Source organism: Ailuropoda melanoleuca, chromosome 19 (assembly GCF_002007445.2).
Source record: "Ailuropoda melanoleuca isolate Jingjing chromosome 19, ASM200744v2, whole genome shotgun sequence".
In the NCBI taxonomy this organism is placed as follows: Eukaryota; Metazoa; Chordata; class Mammalia; order Carnivora; family Ursidae; genus Ailuropoda; species Ailuropoda melanoleuca.
The window spans coordinates 11,382,665-11,402,189 of record NC_048236.1 but is presented as its reverse complement, the minus strand read 5'-3'; the positions used below and the strand labels follow the sequence as shown (position 1 = coordinate 11,402,189).

At 41.6% G+C, this 19,525-nt stretch overlaps 1 protein-coding gene across 4 annotated transcripts in view; it reads left to right on the top strand.

Annotated features, from left to right (window-relative positions):
* The window catches only part of KLHL31 (kelch like family member 31), a 120,210-nt gene that overhangs the window by 51,938 nt on the left and 48,747 nt on the right, over positions 1–19,525 (top strand). The window contains exons 1-2 of one of the 4 annotated variants that reach the window (XM_034648293.1): positions 11,644–11,919; positions 12,811–12,911. The gene's annotated coding sequence lies outside the window, so the exon portion shown is untranslated. Of the gene's footprint in view, positions 1–1,264; positions 1,473–11,643; positions 11,920–12,810; positions 12,912–19,525 lie in introns of those variants that run through there. The other 3 variants (XM_034648292.1, XM_034648295.1, XM_034648294.1) reach the window with 3 other exon arrangements.

The following is a 19,525-nucleotide window of genomic DNA, read 5'->3' as shown; positions in this document are numbered from 1 at the left end:
GGAGCCAAGGGGCTGAATGCTGGGCAGACCTCTGCCCTGAGAAGTCTCCCCACCTCTTAACTTCACCCAATGTGTGCATCACCTCCGAAGGTTAGGAGTAGAAGGAAGAGTGGGCAAGCACGACATGAAAACTGCATCGAAATTTAGTATTTCATTGAAGAAGAGAATCTTGCCCTTGATAACTTTCATCTATTAAAATGTTTCGGCCCTTTCCACATGTCATCAACTGGGGAAATAAATTCAAGTAGCTGTTATTTCCTTCTACAGGCTCACAGTTTAGGCAGCAAGGCCAACATAGGTGAATTCATCAAGACACTCATTTTCTAAGTGCAGTGCAGCTGAGAGGAGGGGAAGCTGCATCAGATTGGGGTGGCTCGTGAGCACGCAGCCTTTCCCCGCAGACTTAAGAAGCGAACATGCTGGGGGCCCAAAGGCCAAATCAGAAGTCACTGAGTAAAGTAGAAAGATAAGGCAGAACCAAAGGGTTTTTTGAGAAAATGCTTTCAGTATATACAGAATATATGACAGGGGAAAAAAAACACCCAAATGGAAAATAAGAGAGAAAAGTCAGTAGTTAGTACAGAGAAACCATTGTTTTTGTTTTTGTTTTTTTAACTATAAACTTTTCTAGATTTCAGAAGGTTTGGAATAAAAGCAATTTAGGAAGAAAACAATAACAGGACCACCGTGCTGTGAAGGAAAGCCATTTGAATATCATTTTTGTTGTGTGCATAGGGGTACACGTGGGAACTCTGCAGGCCAGTCTAGGAGTCATGGCAGAACCTGTCCCCATTTCTCCAAAATGTCTACCCAATCCACCAAATGTGCTTGGAGTACATTAGCCACGTGCTAATGGAGTGGGCTAGTCCTGGCTACACCAAGGTCACTCGGGGAGCTTCTCAAACAAAATGTCCAGCCCTGTCCCCCCTCCCAGTTGTGATGTAATTTTAGAAAATCTCTAGATTATTCTAATGTGAGGTCAGGGTAGAGGCCTACTGAGTTATGCACTGGTGACATTCCAGAGGGAAAACACAAAATTCCAGTTAGGGCATCTTCACCTTCTTCTCTTGAGCACCAGAAATGAACTGAATCTTCTATGTTAACTTTTTGTACCTTCAATACCTGGAATGGTTTGAAGGGGAAAATATATTATCCCAAAGAAAATAACATTAAAATGAAAATGAATACACAAAGGGTAGAGAACTTTCCAAACTATTTGTTTTCACTGTTCTCATGAGTCTTTTTGTTTTGTTTTAATTTCTAGAGTCCCCTCACTCTGAAAGGACATCTGGAAGTTCTTCCCTTTGGTCTTCCTTCTGTCCTCCCTTCAGGATGCTCCCATACCACTCGGCCCTTCCCTGGGGCTCCCAGCCTCACCTCGGAACAGCAGAGTAAGATGCCCCAGCCTCTGAAGTTCCTTCTTGGCTTCATTCTGCACGTTGGGCGGTGCCCCTCCTGTGCTTTCTTATGAAGTATGTATGTGTGGTGATGGCAAGCAATTTTGAATTCTTTATCCTACAGGATCTATGAGGCTGACATTGCTACCATGGACCTCCTGTCATTATTACGCTGGTGCATTACTTACTTTTGTCAGGTTACATCATCTTCCAAATAGTTTTTCCCTAGGGTGGTAAATTTTACATGTCCACTTGCCTGGGCCATGGGACATCCAGATAAACAGACTAGACATTATTTCTGTGTATCTGTAAGGGTGTTTCTAGGAGAGATAAGCATTTGAATTGGTGAACTGAGTGAAGGAGATTGCCCTCCCCAGTGTGGGCATCATCTAAGCACTGGGAACATGAATAACACCGAAAAGCAGAGGAAGGTCGAATTTTCTCTCTCTGCCTGACTGCTTGAGCTGAGATCTGAGTCTTCTCCTGCCCTTGGACTGGGACTTTGACCATCAGCACTCCTGGTTCTCAGGCCTTCAGACTTGGACTGGAATTTCCTGGGGTTCCCCCTCACAGACAGTAGATTATGGGACTTCTCAGCTTCTGTAATTGTGTAAGCGAACTTCTTTATAATAAAGCTCCAGATAATTGTTAGATAGATAAATAGATGGATGGATGCATGCATGGATGGATGAAAAGAGAGAGAGAGAGAGAGAGAGATTCCTATTTGTTCTGTTTCTCTGGAGAACCAGGACTGACTACTGCATTCCCCATCAGGAGGGAGTATGAGAGGACAGAGGAAGATAATGGTGGTGGTGAAGAGGGGGCTCTGTCCCCTCTCACACCTTGCCATTCTTCCTCCAGCGTGCTGAATTGTAGGCTCACATCGAAGGATCCCAGAGTAGTTACTCCAAAGTGGCATATTGTATGCATCAGGATGGCCTACATTTCTTGGGCACTTTGACTCAAACTAGGGTCCAAGACAGCCGCTGTCTCTTAAAGTTGATCCTCTTCTGGCAAGAAAGCTGCATCAAGCAGGAGCTCTATTACTGAGAAATTGCCAGGGCTGAAGACTCACCTTTGGCAGCCTCCAGCCGCAGGAAGGTGGAGGAGCCCCTGCTCCGACATCCTCGTGCCACTAGAGGGCAGGGCAGAGCAGCAGCACGGGCTCGGAGGCGGGGAGCTCAGCGTTTCCGCAGCTGTGGCCCAGGTGGGCAGCTCCTAATAAAAGCAGCACAGAGTCAAGTACCCAGCGAGGAAGGTTCCTTTGGGAATTTACTAGGAGAGTAGAAACGAAAGGTAAAAGGTAAGATTCGCTTCAAACAACTTTGAGTAATGAGACTTTCTTGCAGTAACGACGACAGCAGACTCCTTTAGAGATAGAGAAGGGAATTTTGAGGTTCTTTGAAAAAGTAGTTGACCTGAGAGACACATGGCACGTGTCCATTTCAGGAATCGAAAGCTAGCTGCCCGGGGGCTACGGTGGCTTTTCCAGGTGCCATGAAACACTTGAAGTAATTCCCCCACTTGCGCTGATTTCCCACTGCATGCGCCAAAGGGAACCGCGGAGACCCGGGTTTGTTTCCCAGGAGAACCCGCCCAGGAAACTAACCGCAGGCGGGCTGCACTGTGGCGCCTGTAGAGACAGAGCGGCGTTCAACCCTCATCGTTTCATCTTGGATGGAAAGAAAGTACTTTCAGGGAAGGCTTTCCGCGATCACATATTTTGTATTCATATTTTGTATTGCCAGTGCTTTTCCCAGCCTTTATTGAACCTTTTCCCCCTGAGCATGGAGCTTCCTAAGAGAGAATCACAAGGAAGAAAAAGTGGGTCCTAACTCCCTAAGAGTTTCTCCAGTGTCCTGGAGAAACTGGGAAGTGTTTCGAGCAGGGTGGCATGCCCAAGTTCCAGGAGAGTTTATTTACTAGTGAGTGGGAGAGGTGTAGGGGCCCCACGAGAGACAGCCCAGAAAGTGACACAGATAAGAACATCAGCAGCAGGGTGCAGGAAGGGAGTGGAAATGAGGACGCTGATGGAGAGAGTCATGGAGAGGCCCCCTTGTGAGGACTGGTGACAGGATGAAGCCAGCATCAGGTGATGATGGGACTAGAGCCATGCCGAGGGGTTGGGCTTCTCTGTGACACTGAAGACATCCTAATGGTACACAGCGTTCTACCAAACAAGAGGAAACGCTTCTTGTAAAAAAAAAAAAAAAAGTAAAAAAGAAGATTCAGATACAAATGAAAATTTAGTCATGACCGAAGTGCACAGGTTAGGAAACTGCTTTATGGTGGCCCAGGGGATGATCTCGGACACTAAATCAGGATGCCAAGTCTGAGAGGACTTACTGCTAAAGACCCACATGGCTCTCCTAGAAGGGGAAATGAAGGCTAATGTGGAAAATGGAGGTTTCCTGTGCACCTACATCTTTAAAAAACTACAATTTCTGAAGGATTACTATGTGATCACAATACTGATTACATTATATACATAATTTCATCGATGCTTACAACAATCTTGTAATCTAGGTGCTATTTGTTCCATTTTTACTCAGAGAGGTAAAGTTACTTTCCCAAGGACACATAATTGGTAAATTCTATAGCTTGAATTCAAATATGGAAAGGTTTACCTCCAAAACCTGTATCTGAAGATGACAGAGAACAAGACATTTTTTTTTCCTGCCACAAAAGCAGTCCAAAAACTGATCTGAAAATGCCATTTCCCTCTGAGGCTTTCAGGCTAGGCCAAAATACCATTCTGTGTAAGAGTCCTAATGTTTTTATTCTCTTTTATTGTAAAGCCATGATTCATACAGTTGGAACGTCTCAGTAGCAAATTGTTTCTTATATACTATTAAATGAAAGAAACAAAGTGCAGAATAACAAAATGGCTTTTGTGCAAAAATTTGTATGTCTGCAAATAGATACCTATTTTAGGATATATGCTTTTTTGAGGTATCGTTGACATATAACATTATATTCGTTTCAGGCATACAAAATGATGATTTGATATTTGTGGATATTGTGAAATAGTCACCATGATAAGTCTAGTTACCATCCATCACCACACAGTTACAAAAAAAAAAATTGCTTCTTGTGACTTTTTTTTTTAAAGATTTATTTATTTATTTATTTATTTTTATTTGACAGAGATAGAGACAGCCAGCGAGAGAGGGAACACAAGCAGGGGGAGTGGGAGATGAAGAAGCAGGCTCCCAGTGTAGGAGCCTAATATGGGGCTCGATTCCAGGACTCCAGGATCACGCCCTGAGCCGAAAGCAGACACTTAACGAGTGAGCCACCCAGGCGCCCCGCTTCTTGTGACTTTTAAGATCTACTTTCTTAGCAACTTTCAAATATGCAGTAGAGTATTTTTAACCAGAGTCGCCGTGCTGTACCAGGATATATGCTTTTTTATCATGAAATACTGGAGATAAAAAGAAGGTGAGGTATAGGAGAATCTTTTCACCTTTCATTCTGTACAGTTCTGTACAGATTATAAGTGAGTTAAGTGGATGGAGAAGTTGTGGTACATATTTTGGTTTGTTTTTAAGTCTCCTTGGATTGCAAAATTGAATTGATATTCATCGTTTTCACAGCTCTTTTAGAAGTCACTCCTGAAAGATTTTTCTACAAATAGCTTTTTCAGTAGCTATCTTAAGGTAGAGAGGGTGAAAGAGATTTCATGATGAAGTTTCCCTCTCTCAGGATTCTGATAAAGAGCATCATTTAAATTAATAATTCTGCATATCATCTACCTGAAAACTCACTGAGTGCCTCCAGACTACCCCAAACAAAGATTTGTGTACTTGAACCAAACCCATATGTATTGGAGCCCAAATCATCTTGCTTTGAAAAGTCAGAAGAATGGCTGATTATATTGAGAGACAATCCAACTTTGGCACGCTTTGTAGATTTGGTAACTTTCTACCCTTTGTACGTGCTACAGGAAGAGAGACTTCTTGATCCTATGTTCTTAAAAATGGACTTGCCGCTTTATAAAAGTGTTTTACCTAAGTACTTAACTTCAAGTGAATTTGCATTGGAATTTAGAAAATTTGAAGATAGGGTACTTCACATAAGAAAAATAATACGTTTTCATGATTAAAAGAAAAAAGTATGGAACTCTCGCTATTCAGTAAGGAGACATTTTACTAAACTACACCAGAAAATAAGTTTCACTTGTTGGTAGTCCTATTGCAAATGCCGAATACTTTTTTAAAAATGTGTTTATTTGTTTGAGAGAGAGAGAAGGAGAGCGAGTTGGGGGAGGGGCAGAGGGAGAGAATCTCAAGCCCACTCCCTGCTGAGCGTGGAGCCCAACTGGTTGGGGGGGGGGGCTCGATCTCTGGACCCTGAGATCATGACCTGAGCCAAAAACAAGAGTCAGACACTTAACCGACTGAGCCACCCAGGCGCCTTGCTAAATACTTTGTAATAGCTATTCTGAATATGAAGTTTGAAGCCTTATCCATCAAAGGATACAATGTATAAGACTCCCCTTGAGGCCAAAGTGGAGCTCAGATGTTGGGCTGTGCAACAAACAAAAAACAAACACAGATTCAACAAATGTGTACTACACTTCCTGAGGAAGCCACCTTTGATCTGAGTCCTGCAGGATGAGAAGTAGGTAACAAGGCGAAGGAGGGAGAGAGTGGGAAATGATATAGACAGCGGCGTGTCTGAAGTTTCCAGTGAGGAGGGAATATAGCAGTTATACCAGAAATTGGAAGAAGACCATGGAGAGCAGATTGCTGAAGGGACGGTGACTCCTAAAGACTATTAGCACATGGCATTGTAGACCATGCAAAAATATTTTGGCCTCTATCCAGAAGTTGATGGGAAATTATTGAAAGGTTGTCAGTGTGTGTGGGAAGGTTCTAAAAGAATTGTCAAAAAGTCAGTCGCCTGATCTTGTTCCTGTGGAAGTAATCCTCTTTTCATCATGGCTGTTTTGCCGTACATTTTTATTATGACATGTGTGGTGTGGATTAGTGTCCTTCACCAGTTGTGGAAAATTCTCAGCTGTCAGCTCCTTAAGTGTTTCCTCTTTCCCATTCTAACTTTCTCCTCTTCATCGAGAACTCTAATTCGACCTGTTAGATCTACCTACTCTGTCCTACTCGTTTCTTAACCTCTCAGTGAGTTTTTCCATCTCTTTTTCTCTCTGTGCTGGATTCTGCAAAATTTCTTTGGAACATTCTTCTAGTTCACCCTTCCTTCCTCCCTCCCTCCCTCCCTTTCTTTTTTTCAATTCTAGATGCTCTACTTATTTTTAAAAATTTACTTGTTCATCCTTTTAATTATCCTAGTCACTGCTCATATTTAGTTTTTCCTGAAATTTTTATTAAAGTTTTTATTTTGTGATACTTGTAGATTCTCATGTAGTTGTGAGGAATAATACAGGAAAATCCCATGTATTGCTTACCCAGGTTCCTCCAGTGGTAACTTCTTGCAAAACTGTAATGGAGTGTCACACGAGGACCTTAATTAAAAAAAAAAAATTGTATTGCCTTTTAATATTCTGTGTCTGATAAGGCCAACAATAGAAAAGTCTTTGTAGGTTTTTTTTTTTACAATTTTCTTATTTTTTTAAAGATTTTAATTATTTATTTTAGATTGAGAGATAGAGCACACATGAATGGTGGGGAAGGGCAGAGGGAGAGAATCTCAAGCAGACTCCCCTCTGAGTGTGGAGCCTGTCACAGGTCTTGATCTCAAGATCTAGAAATCATGACCTGAGCTGAAACCAAGAGTCAGAGGCTTAACTGACTGAGCCACCCAGGTGCCCTCTGGGCTTTTTTTTTTTTTTTTTTTTTACAATTTTCTTATTTTTGTTGGTTCTTATTCATGGTGGCTTGCTTCTTTGTGTAGTATATGATTTGTGATGATGAACTGTTTTTACTTGGTTTTTTAAGTAGGGAGATTGATTTTAGCCCTTGGATTGAAGTTGGATTCTATCAGACAGGACTTGTCTTGGATTCTGTCCAGCTTCTTGGGGCACTACCAACCCAAGTCTCCTTTACACTAAATTCCTGGCTGGAGGTATTTGGGGATGACCCAGACAGTATGAATTTCACATGCAAACCCCCATGAATACTGTGTTGTGGCTGTTTAGAAAGGTGGTCTGCTGGAGATGGTGGGAGTTGGGCTCCCATGTAGTTCATGCCACAAAGGGTTGCATAGGGCAGTGAGCTCAGAAGAGCCCCTTACTGGGTTTAATGCTCTGCTATTACTGTCTTAAAATTCTTAATAATTTTGAATGAGGTACCCTGCATTTTCATTTTGCACTGAACCCCATAAATTATGAAGCTGGTCATAGGAAGGGGTATGACTCTTTACAGAACCCACCTTTATGGGCTGATATCTCTGATTTTATGGGGCTTTTTTTGTTTTCTTGTACTCTGTAACTGGCAAGTCCCTTAAACCTTAAAACTCACATTTACTAGTTTGGGAAGAGCAGTTTCTGTGTTCTTCTCACTCCATATTCCTATTATAGGTTTTGTCCTGAATACACTTTACTTTTTTTCCGGGTCATCAGTGCTTTTGAGAAGATCATTTCAAATATATATATTTTCGTCATTTCAGTGGAACATTCAAACCAGGTACTTAGTCTCAAATGCTGCTGGAGCAGAAGCCTGGGCAGTGCCCAGTGCTGACCCCATTTCCCCTTGGAAAAGCCCCCCAGGTGCACGCCTCTGCTCATAGGATCACCAGCCTCCTTCCAGATCATGCTCCATCCCTTCCTTTTTCAAACTCCACATCTGGACAATGCTAATTTGGTCTGCAGGCCCAGCGCCAACTATTTCCTCTCCTATATGTTGGTTAAGGCACAGACCCCATCCCCTGATTCCTTTGGGGTTTTGCTGTTTTTAATTCTCAATAAGCCTTTCTTCTCTCAAAAGTCTCTGGTTTTGCAAATCCAAAGCTCTTTCAAATATTTGTGTTATGAAAATTTTAAATATGTTTAGAACTTGAAAAGAGATAAACACTGACTATTTTTTTCTCTTTGCTTTCCTGCTGTAACAATCCTGATCCTTCCTTGTGGAAGGCCACTTCTGAGTCAGTGGGGGTGCTGAGTGTGAGCTCAAGGGAACAACAAAGCAAACCTTGCTCAAGGACTCCCGGTTGTGCCCTACACCACACGTGGCTTGAGTCCTCAGGGTCTTTGAGACCAGTTCCACAGCTGGACTGCCTAGTTATAGGAGCAAATAAATTCAGATTCTGAATGTAAGAAGTTTGAGTTGAATCTCTTGCCTTACAAATGAAAGACTCTCAACTAATCCAGTGGTTAACCAGATGTTGGACAGCTCTGAACCCGTTTCTCAAGAAGTCAAGAGTGGGGTCCCAGTGAGCTCCAATGCCTATTTATTTGGTGGAAAATAGCAACAGGCAAAGCCAGTTTGGGATACTTACAGTGTGTTTTTAGATTTAGCTTTCATTTCAAAAGAGAGGAAATGCCCAAAGGTCAAGCACTGGAAATAGAAAAGTCAGTTGGTACTTCCTGGAAAGCAGAGCAAGACAAACATGGTCCACCAGTTGGTGGCAGCCTAGCTCTACATCAGGCATTTCAAGCTCTTTGTGGGCACACCTAGTGCTGGCTGAGATCTCTGGGAACCAGTAAGAGTTCATTAAAATGGGATGGGCTGTACTGCTCATTCCTGCTTTCAACCTTGATAAGCTATGTTTATCCATTTTATTAGAAGCATTATCTTAAGTAAAAGTTAAAGGAAAAAGCGTCAGCAAAGCATTGCTTTTTTTTTTCTGTCTTAAAATCCATGTAAATGCTCTGAGAATAGTTTTCTCAATGTTCGGAGACTTCATTCTCCTCTTTTCCTTAGCAGACTTGGGACAAAAAGTCATTTAAAAATCTTTTTTCTGACTTTCTGGATAGCCAACATAAGTCCTTCCCTTTTTCTCAAGATTTGCTTTCCTTTCATTTCTATTATCTGCTCCAGAGTGAGATCTGCTCCCAGATTTTGAAGGATCCTTCTCATCCTTTGGGTGGTCTGGTGGTTGCTTTGCACCCCTCAAGACAATCTCCTTCTTGGAAACAAAGGTTCCATGGTTCCACCTTCCTTGTTTCCCTTGGAGGCACATTTCCTTTTAGTGTTGAATACAGACTCAGCGTGAGAAACAAACAGTCCTAAAAGATGCTGTAATAGAGAAACATTTGCCATTGTAACCGACCACCAAGAGGACTATCTCAGACGCTGGCTAATGGCTGCCTCCAGCCAGACATCTTGACGTCATGCTTGGTCCTTAAAGGACTGCCAGGGTGACCAGAGAAAGCCACCATGGCGCCTGTACCACCCTCTGTGGGACCTGCTCCAAGGCCACACACAGGGAGAGTGAAAGCACTTTTACAATCAGAAACATTATTTTTGAGGCCAAAAAAAAAAATAATCGGTACAATAGTCCTCCCTCAACCAAGACCCCCAGGTGCCTGAAACTGCAAAAGTACTGAACCCTATAGAGACTGTTTTTTCCTATACGTACATATGATAAACTTTAATTTATAAATTAGGCACAGTGAGAGATTAATAATAGTAATAAAATAGAATAAATACAACTATATACTCTAATAAAAGTCAGGTGATTATGGTCTCTCTTTCTCTCTCAAAATATCCTACTGTCCTGTACTCACCCTTCTTCTTTTTTGCTTTTAAGATTTTATTTTTAAGTAATCTCTACACCCAATGTGGGGCTCGAACTTTAAAACCCCGAGATTGAGAGTTGCATGCTCCACTGACTGAGCCAGCCAGGGGCCAGCCCCTCACCCTTCTTCTCATGATGATGTGCGAGGATAACACATCTGTGTGAGGAGATGAAGTGAGGTGAATGACATGGGCACTGAGATGTAGCGTTAGCTACTACTGACCTCCTGACAATACGTCAGAAGGAGGAACAGCTACTCCTAGACCACAGTTGACTTCGCGTGACTGAAACCGCAGAACACAAAAGCATGGGTAAAGGGGGACTACTGCACACATTTCTTACGATTACTGATAAATTGTATTTATTTCTGCCATCTTCTTTGGTGAGCGCTTTGTTACGTTTTTCATTTGTTTATTTTTTTTTCTCCTGATGTGTTTCATGTTATTTTTTTTCACTCTCTCTGTACGTAATACACTCTACCTTTATTCTTTTAGTGGTTACCTTTAAAATGGTATATATGATTTAACAAAGACTCCGAGTAAAATAAAATACAGATTCTGATTCCAAAAATGTAGGAATCTTAAAATTTTATACGTCTAACCACTGCCTCTCAGTTGACCTACTATTGTTGTCCAGTATTTTGGTTCTATCTTCTTATTTGGAAAATTGTTATTTTAAAGCGTGATATGCTTTAAAAGTTGTATAACCTCTCTGTAAGTATGTACTTCATGGATAATTATTCTGTGTTCTATAACTGATAATTCCAGTATCTGAAATCTACCAGGGTCTAGAACTGTTTTGTGTGTGTGTGTTTGTGTGTGTTTGTGTGGTTCTGGTCAGTCTCACTCATGGTATAATATTTCCTAAAACATCTGGTAAATTTTTACTATAAGCTCAGATTTGGAATAACCTGTGGGAGCTTGATGGGGGTGTTTCTCTCTGGAGAGGATGTGCGTATTTACCAGGACCAACACTAACCTGGGGTCGCTTCATTTCTAGGTTTGGGGTGTCCCTGACTGCGTGGGTAGTGTGGATAGGAAACCCAGATCCTGGAAAGGGCAGGCCTCTGATTATAGATCCTTAAAGAAGAAGTCATTATTGTCATTTTTTATTTCCCACCAACAGTTTTTTGTCTGTCTGATTTTGGTGGTGCCTTTTGCTGTGAGGCAGATTTTTCCCCAGCCTGCCATTTCATTCCACTGAGAATGTGACAGCTTCAGGTGTCTTGGCTGTATAGGGAGCAGGGAGAGTCTCAGGTTTAGCCCTGCTTCTATGGTTTCTGGTTTTTTTATGTGTATTTATTTTTTGAAGATTTATTTATGTATTTTAGAGGTGGGGGAGGGGCAGAGGGAGAGAGAATCTCAAGCAGACTCTGCACTGAGCGGGGAGCCTGACACCGGACTCAATCCCACAACCCTGAGATCACAACCTGAGCTAAAACCAAAAGTCGGATGCTTCACCGACTGTGCCACCCAGGTGCCCCTCTGGTTTTTTATTTTTAAGATTTTTGTCCTTTGGGCTTGCCTTCAGATCTTAGAAGTTCAGCAAGGCACGGAAAGGTGTACTTGCTGGAATTTATCCTTCACGTGGACAGTTTGAATGGGATAGCATTTCAGAACATGGCCCTTTCCTCTCCCTCCTAGCTCCTCCAGCCTGGTCTATACTCCCCCGTCCCCTGGGAGGGCTTTGGGCCTGGAAGCAAACACTGAGAGGCTGCATCAGTTCACAGAGAACCGTTTGGACGACAGAGACCTTGAGATAATCACAGAGCCAAAGCCAAGATGATAAGGAGCACTGAAAACCAAAGAGAAAAAAAAAAAAGAGCAGGAAACCCCTAGCCTAAAGGGCCAGCGCTCCTCTGAGAAAGGTAAGAATGAAATGACACTTCAAAACATGTCAAAGATAATCTCATAGATCGTTTCACGGCATCACCTTACACCACGTAATCAAGAACATCACATTAGCCACATTATGGGGTTTTTTTTTTCACTTATCAAATAGAAACAAAAATTAGAATCAGATGAAACACTCAGGTGGATTAGTTGAAGTAACAGCAGAAGGTGCTAGAAGGCTTCAGCATAGCCACAGGACCCCAGTACTGCCGCCGGAGTCCGGAGTAAGCCTACTCCGCAAAACCCACATCAATACATTGTCCCCATCCTTCCAAAGCCTTTGTGTCTCCATCCTCAAGGAGCATATGAATCCTCTCTGCCTCCGACAATGGGATGGCCAACACGCAGCTGACATTTTCTGCTAGAGTAAATTGTTGCAAAGGAGTTGTTATGGCTTTAACAACAGTTTGCTTCCTAAAAACTTTAACTGTTGTTCCTATTCCAGTTGTCAGGTTTACAAAGTAGAGAGACGATCATAGATGGCCGTCACATTTTACTGTGATCAGTATAGTATTGACCTTCTTCTAAGAAGTAGCAATTCTGGTATCAAATGGCATTACTTCAAGTCCAACAAGTACATCCTGTTGAACTTTCAGGATAGTAAATGAAAGCCTATATAGGAGGAATTTATTCTGAAAGATAATTACCCTTGCCTGACAGTCCTGTCTTAAGATGAATGAAATGTAAAAGCTACTACTGTTTCCAATGAAGATTTCACTGAAAATCACCAGTCAAATAAGAATGTGTCACTTCCATGGCATGTGAAGATTGCAAGTGACATTGTATAATTTTTCAAATAATGAATCATAAAATAGTCTCTTGTACATGAGCTATGCAATGTCCTGAACACTTCCACTGTCACTCAGAAATAGTCTACAATGCCTCGCTCGTCAGGATCACTGGCATCGGAAGAGAATGAGCCCCTCTGACAGCGGGCCTAGTCCAGAGTCAGCAAGACACCAGAAAGGTGAACGATGCCTGGCCATTGGCCTCGGGAAGCCAGATGGTTCTGGCCAAGCCCTGGGATTGGCACACTGACTCAGACAAGAACAAAAGGTGTTCCCAGTCACAGAGACACCTTAGGGTGTACACAGGCTCCTGGGGAGGCAAGCATATGCCTTCACAGAGTTCAGCCTCCCTAGGATATATCTGGGCTTTTGGGGTAATCTAGGAACAACTGAAGCCCAACTTAGAGCCTGAACCCAAACCAGAACTAGTGTCTTTCTGCACACACACACACACACACATTCCCAAAGCGTGTTAAACTTCCAGTTCCCATGCTGTTATTTTATAGTTGCCTCTCCACCATCTTTCTCTGCCTCCTCTGTGTCTCCACAGGCTGACCTTTAGATTGCCTCATCAGGTTCCCTTGCCCTTTGGCTTCTTGGTTGGTGTGGCCAGTGGAAACACCTGCAGGATATCGGAGATCAGAAAGAGAAAGAGGAAGAGACATTTATTCTTTCTGCTCCTTGCCTGTGTTGCCGTGGCTCTTCATTCCGTGGTCATAGCTCTAGGCAGGCGATCTGCCTTCCGAGGTTCCCAGCTCTCTCTAGACTTGATAACACAGTTATCTCCCTTTGCCCGGTAAGGACAAGGAGTATAAAGGCTTCTCTCTCTTGCCAGCCCCTTGGTGCTTCATGTCCTTCGCTGGTTCCCTTAATTCTGCCCCCCACCCCAACGCTTCTTAGTTAAACCCTGTGAGGGTGTTGGCTTTCCCATTGCTGTCCTGACTGGTATATACGCCTTCCCAAAGATTTGTACGGACTCCAGAAAGTCTTATGGTCACATGTTCACTGCTGCCCAGGCATTTCTGCCTCTTTTCTTTATATATCTAAACAAGAAATAACTTCTTTAGTGGTTTCTAAACAAAGCAAAATTTAAAACATAACAAGGCATTCATGAGTATAGTAGGGTTTACTGGAAAGTTGGGGGTAATGGGAACTAGTCAACAAGTTAAAAATCCACATTAGTCACGTGTAGCCAAGTGTTTTGGACCATAGACTCTAGAGTCAACTGTATTGACTGAAAGCCATCTCTACCACTTTCTAGCTGCTGTGTGATCTTGGGTAAGTCACCTCATTTCTCTGAACTCAAATTAGTTTCCTCCTTCTTCCCTCCCTTCCTTCCTTCCTCCCTTCCCCTCTTTTATAAATTGGGGTAGTCATCATAGCTCCTACCTCCCAGGGTGGTTGTGAGGATTGAACAAGTTAGTACATACAAAATTCTTAGAGACCTGGTCATAGACATTCCCCAGATTCCTTCTCAGCTGGGTTTCTTGGTTTCTCTCAGGGCTTTTATCAACTTGGCACTCTCCTTTTTCCAATTTCCCATTCCCTTCTCCTTCCTTTCACTTGTTTTCTCCAGGGCCACCCCAAAGGTTAAGGGGTGGAGGGGACAACATTTTTTGCCAGGGCTTTGTCTGTGTAAACAATTTGAGTCACTCAGAATCAGCATGTCAGCCCCACACTGGATCCCCAATCTCATGCAGTTCCATGTGAGAAATACTGAGCAAGATAGTAGATATGATCCACTTACCTCCCTTCTGGAACTGGGGCCCAGCCCCAGAGCCCCCAGAAGACCTCATAGGCACAATGTCCCCCATGCTCCTCAGGACATCTAGTCAACCACATGTGAGAAGTGGGGGGTAGAGGATCAGTGATTGCCCCAAAAAGGAGGAAAAGAGTCTGGAGTCCATGAGTCTCTATAAAAGTCCTAGTCTAGGCTCAGGGCACCCCACCAAGAAGATTCTGCCAACCCCATTAATCCGAGGCACTAGAGGCTGACTTAGATGATTTTGAGGAAGTCAGCAGAGAATGGGGCCTCCTGAGGTGCTGGCCTAGTCTTCTCAGTTCCTTTCTTCTGGCTGCCCCAGGGGATCTTCTGCCTCTGTAAGACAAAGTAATAGAATGTTCCATAGTCTCACTCCCAGGCTTCTGTGGCCTCACCAATCAAGGTGCCCTGTGGATGAAGAGGACTTCCAGCTCACAGGACCTAATCTCCCTACAAAGCACTTACAGTGATAAACATTTGGTAATGACAAATAAGGAAAAATAAGAAGAGAAAAATTACCCCTGATTCTGCTTCTATTACCAACCAAGATTGTCTGGCCCCATTTAGACATGTGGAACCCTATGCCAATTTAAACAAGCAGGTAGATCTAAAAGTGCAGATATACTAGTGTGTTTGTAGTACATAAGACAGAACTCCCAGTGAAATTTGAATGTCAGATCAACAATGAATCATTTTTTAGTATAAGTTTGTTTCATGCAGTATCTGAGACATATTTACACTAAAAAAAAATTCTTATTCATCTGAAACTCACATTTAACAGGGCATCCTGTATTTTTATTTGCTAAATCTGACGACCCGAAATACATTACTAAATGAAAAAAGCAAGTTGCCAAACTTGATGTTTAGATTGATCCCATAAATGTAAAGAAAAATTAATCTATACATAAACATGCTTGCTTAGACACAGACAGACATTCAGATAAAAAGCTCCGGAAGACTGTAACAGAACTAGGAAACAGAAGGGAGGGGAGCTTTTACTTTTCACTTGATGCACTTCTATATTATTTATTTACATTTTTAAGCCTGAGTGTATTTTGTGACAAAGTAATTTATAGGACATAATGAGAGGTGCCTGGTTGGCCCAGTCCGGGGAGCATGTGACTCCTGTTCTCCGGGTCATGAGTTTGAGCCCCACGTTGGGTGTGGAGATCGCTTAAATAAATAAACTTTAAAAAAAAGATGTAATTAATGTAAAGTGGGTGAAAATACTGATGAAATAGATGAACAGGAAAAATGTATAACTGTATATACAATGTAATTACATCTGTAATTATTAAAAACCCTATCTGAGAACATACACTAAAAAAAAGTTGATGGTTCTAGACAGTTCTAGGGGTTTCCGTATATAACATCAGTCCACTCAAATGGTAGGTATGTGACTCTGCTGTTTGATTTGCTTTCCCCTCATTTAGATCACTTCCAGTTTACCCAGGGAGAAGGGAAAACTGGAAGTGCACAAAAATGAGAGGGCCTCCGAGACGAGGCTTTGAGCTGTGAGCTCATGGAGCAAGTCCAGTGTGACATCATGTGTTTGATGAGTGCTCTGTTTGTACCATAGTATTACCAAGAGTCCCTGAGAGCTAAATGTTCTCTGAAGAGTTGGAAAACTTGGAAGGCCATTGACACCATTTTATTTTATGTTTTCATTAAGTTTTTTATTTTAATTCCAGCATTGTTAACTTAACAGTGTTATATTAGTTTCAGGTGTACATACAGTGATTCAACAATTCTATACTTCTCTCAGTGCTCATCATGACAAGCGTATTCTTAATCCCCATCACCTATTTCACCATTTCCCTCACCCACCTCCCCTCTGGTAACTATCTGTTTGTTGTCCAAAGTTATGAGTCTGTTTCTTGGTTTCTCTCTCTCTCTCTTTTTTTCCCTTTGCTCATTTGTTTTGTTTCTTAAACCCACAGATGAGTGAAATCATATGATATATGTCTTTCTCCAACTGACTTATTTCTCTTACCTTTATACTCTCTAGCTCCCTCCATGTTGTTACAAATGGCAAGATTCCATTCCTTTTTGTGGTATATACACCACTTCTTTATTCATGCATCTATCGATGGACACTTGGGCTGCTTCCATAGTTTGGCTATTGTAAACAATGCTGCGGTAAACATAAGGGTGTATGTATCACTTTGAATTGGGGGTAAATACAAAATAGTGTGATTACCGAATTGTAGGGCAGTTCTATTTTTAACTTTTTGAGGAACCTCCATACTGTTTTCCACAGTGGCTACACCAGTTTGCACTCCCACCAACAGTGCAAAAGGATTCCTTTTTCTCCACATCCTCACCAACACTTATTGTTTCTTGTGCTTTTGATTTTAGCCATTCTGACAGGGGTGAGGTCATATCTCATTGCAGTTTTGATTTGCATTTCCCTGATGATGAGTGATGCAGAGTATCTTTTCATATGTCTGTTGGACCTCTGGATGTCTTCTTTGGAGAAATATCTATTCATGACTTCTGGCCATTTTTTAATGGAATTATTAGTTTTTTGGGTGTTGTGTTGTATCAGTTCTTTATATATTTTGGATACTAACCCTTTATTAGATGTATCATTTGCAAATATCGTCTTCCATTCAGGAGATTGCCTTTTAGCTTTATTGATTGTTTTCTTTGCTGTACAGAAGCTTTTTACTTTGAAGTAGTCCCGATGGTTTATTTTTGTTTTTGTTTCCCTTACTTCAGGAGACACATCTAGGAAGATGTTGTTAGGGCCAATGTCAGAAAAATTACTCCCTATGTACTTTTTAAAGATTTTTATGGCTTCAGGTCTTGAATTTAGGTATTACATCCATTTTGAATGTATTTTTGTGTATGGTGTAAGAAACTGGTCCAGTTTTATTCCTCTGCATGTAGCTGTCCTGTTTTCCCAACACCATTTGTTGAAGAGACTTTTTCTCATTGTATTTTCTTTCCTCCTTTGTTGAAGTTTAATTGATCATATAACTGTGGGTTTATTTCTGTGCTCTCTATTCTGTTTTATTGATCTATGTGTCTATTTTTTGATAGTGTCACATGGTTTTGATTACTACAGCTTTGTAGTATAACTTATAGTCTGGAATTGTGGTAGCTCCAGTTTTGCTTTTCTTTTTCAAGATTGCTTTGGCTATTTGGGATCTTCTCCAGTTCCATACAAATTTTAGGATTGTTTGCTCTAGCTCTGAGAAAAATGAATTGGTATTTTGATAGGGATTGCATTAAATGTGTAGATTGCTTTGGGTAGTATAGACATTTTAACAATATTTCTTCCAACCCAGGAGCATAGAATGTCTTTCCATTTTTTTGTGTAGTCTTCAATTTCTTTCATCAGAGTTTTATAGTTTTCAGAGTATAGGTCTTTCACCTCATTGGTTAAGTTTATTCCTAATATTTTACTATTTTTGGTGCAATTGTAAATGGGATTGCTTTCTTAATTTTACTTTCTGCTGCTTCATTATTAGTGTATAGAAATGCAACGGATTTCTGTACATTTATTCTATATCCTGCAACTTTACTGAATTCATTTATAAGTTCTATCTAGCAGATGGATAGATAGATGTTAGATAGATAGATAGATAGATAGATAGATAGATAGATAGATAGATAGTTTTGGTGGAGCCTTTAGGGTTTTCCCTTTAACACTATTTCAAAAGCCTGTGGTTTACTATGAAAAGGTTTTAAAATGTGTTCCTAAGATACCAAGGGCTTTGTTATATATAGGAAGCATTATGTAAAACTTCAGAACATTAGCCTGTATCTGATACTGGCAATTTTACACGTATAACTTAATCTCTATAGATGGCACATAGCTATGAACTTGACCAATTGAGCTTTTTGGTAAAAATCATGCCTTAAAACTTTTCCAATCTGTATGTTTCTCATCCTACTTGATAACATACTTTAATTTTTTGAATCCTCCAGCCTCCTACCCCTCAAAATAGGTTGTCAGGCAGACCATTTGTTCCCTTTGATTCTATTTTTAGAGTGGCTTTCCTTTGGACAGGGTCATTGGAGCAGCTGCAAGGGTGATGTCTGTTAATCTCTGGCAAAAAAAAAAAAAAAGAGAGAAAGAAAAGACAAGGCCTTCACTAATGAGGGGATACCAACACGCTCCCCGAGCCACTCCAAATGAAGCTCTAAGCAGGCGAGCCCTGCTGGTCAAGAGATGTAGGGTCCTTTTCTCCTGAACCAGTTGGTGCTGGATTAGGGGATATTTATAATAAATATGTGGCTATGAAAAAGGAACTGGACTAATTTATAGCCATTAACATTAAAAATTACTTTTATAGGATACATCATCAGAAAGTATTAAAGAATAGAAGGGGAGAATTTATGTATGCCTTTGCTAGGTTAATCAAGGAGGAGTCAAATATATGTTCTGCTCTCAAGGAGTGAATAGGTTGAGACACAAGGTAGCAAGTGATGAATTTTATATTTAACACGTAATATTTTTGCATGCCAACCATGTGCCGTCACTCCCCTAAGCACCTGAACCCATTTTAGCTCATCTTCCCAACCACTCTGTGAAGTAGGTTGCTGGGAAAACAGACAAGAACAGCAAGAATCAAACAATTACCAAGAGATGAAGTGACATTAAAAATGTGAAATTTCATTTCTTCATTTCCAAGCCACAGGCTACATAAATGAATTCTAAATACCAGCTAGATGGAAGCTCAGGGGAAAGGAGGACATGTGTCCACTTGCTGGGTATCCCGTAACCCGACCTGCTCCTTCCTCGTGCCAGCAGCAGCCCCAGCAGGCCGCCTGTGCCCCCGTGCTCTGCCCCCAGGATCCAAGACTGTTTGGGGCACTTCCCTCAAATGGCCATGAGCAGCACATCTGTTGACATTTCTGAGATGAGGGACAGAAGTAAAGGGTCAGTCTGGAGCCAGAGAGGCAGGTAGCCAGTGAAGGTTGCTTCATAAGAGGTAACATGTTTAGCTCCAATTCAAAGTCCACAGTAAGCTATTTTTACCCCTGGCTACCTTAAAGGAACCTTATTTCTGCCCAGAGAGT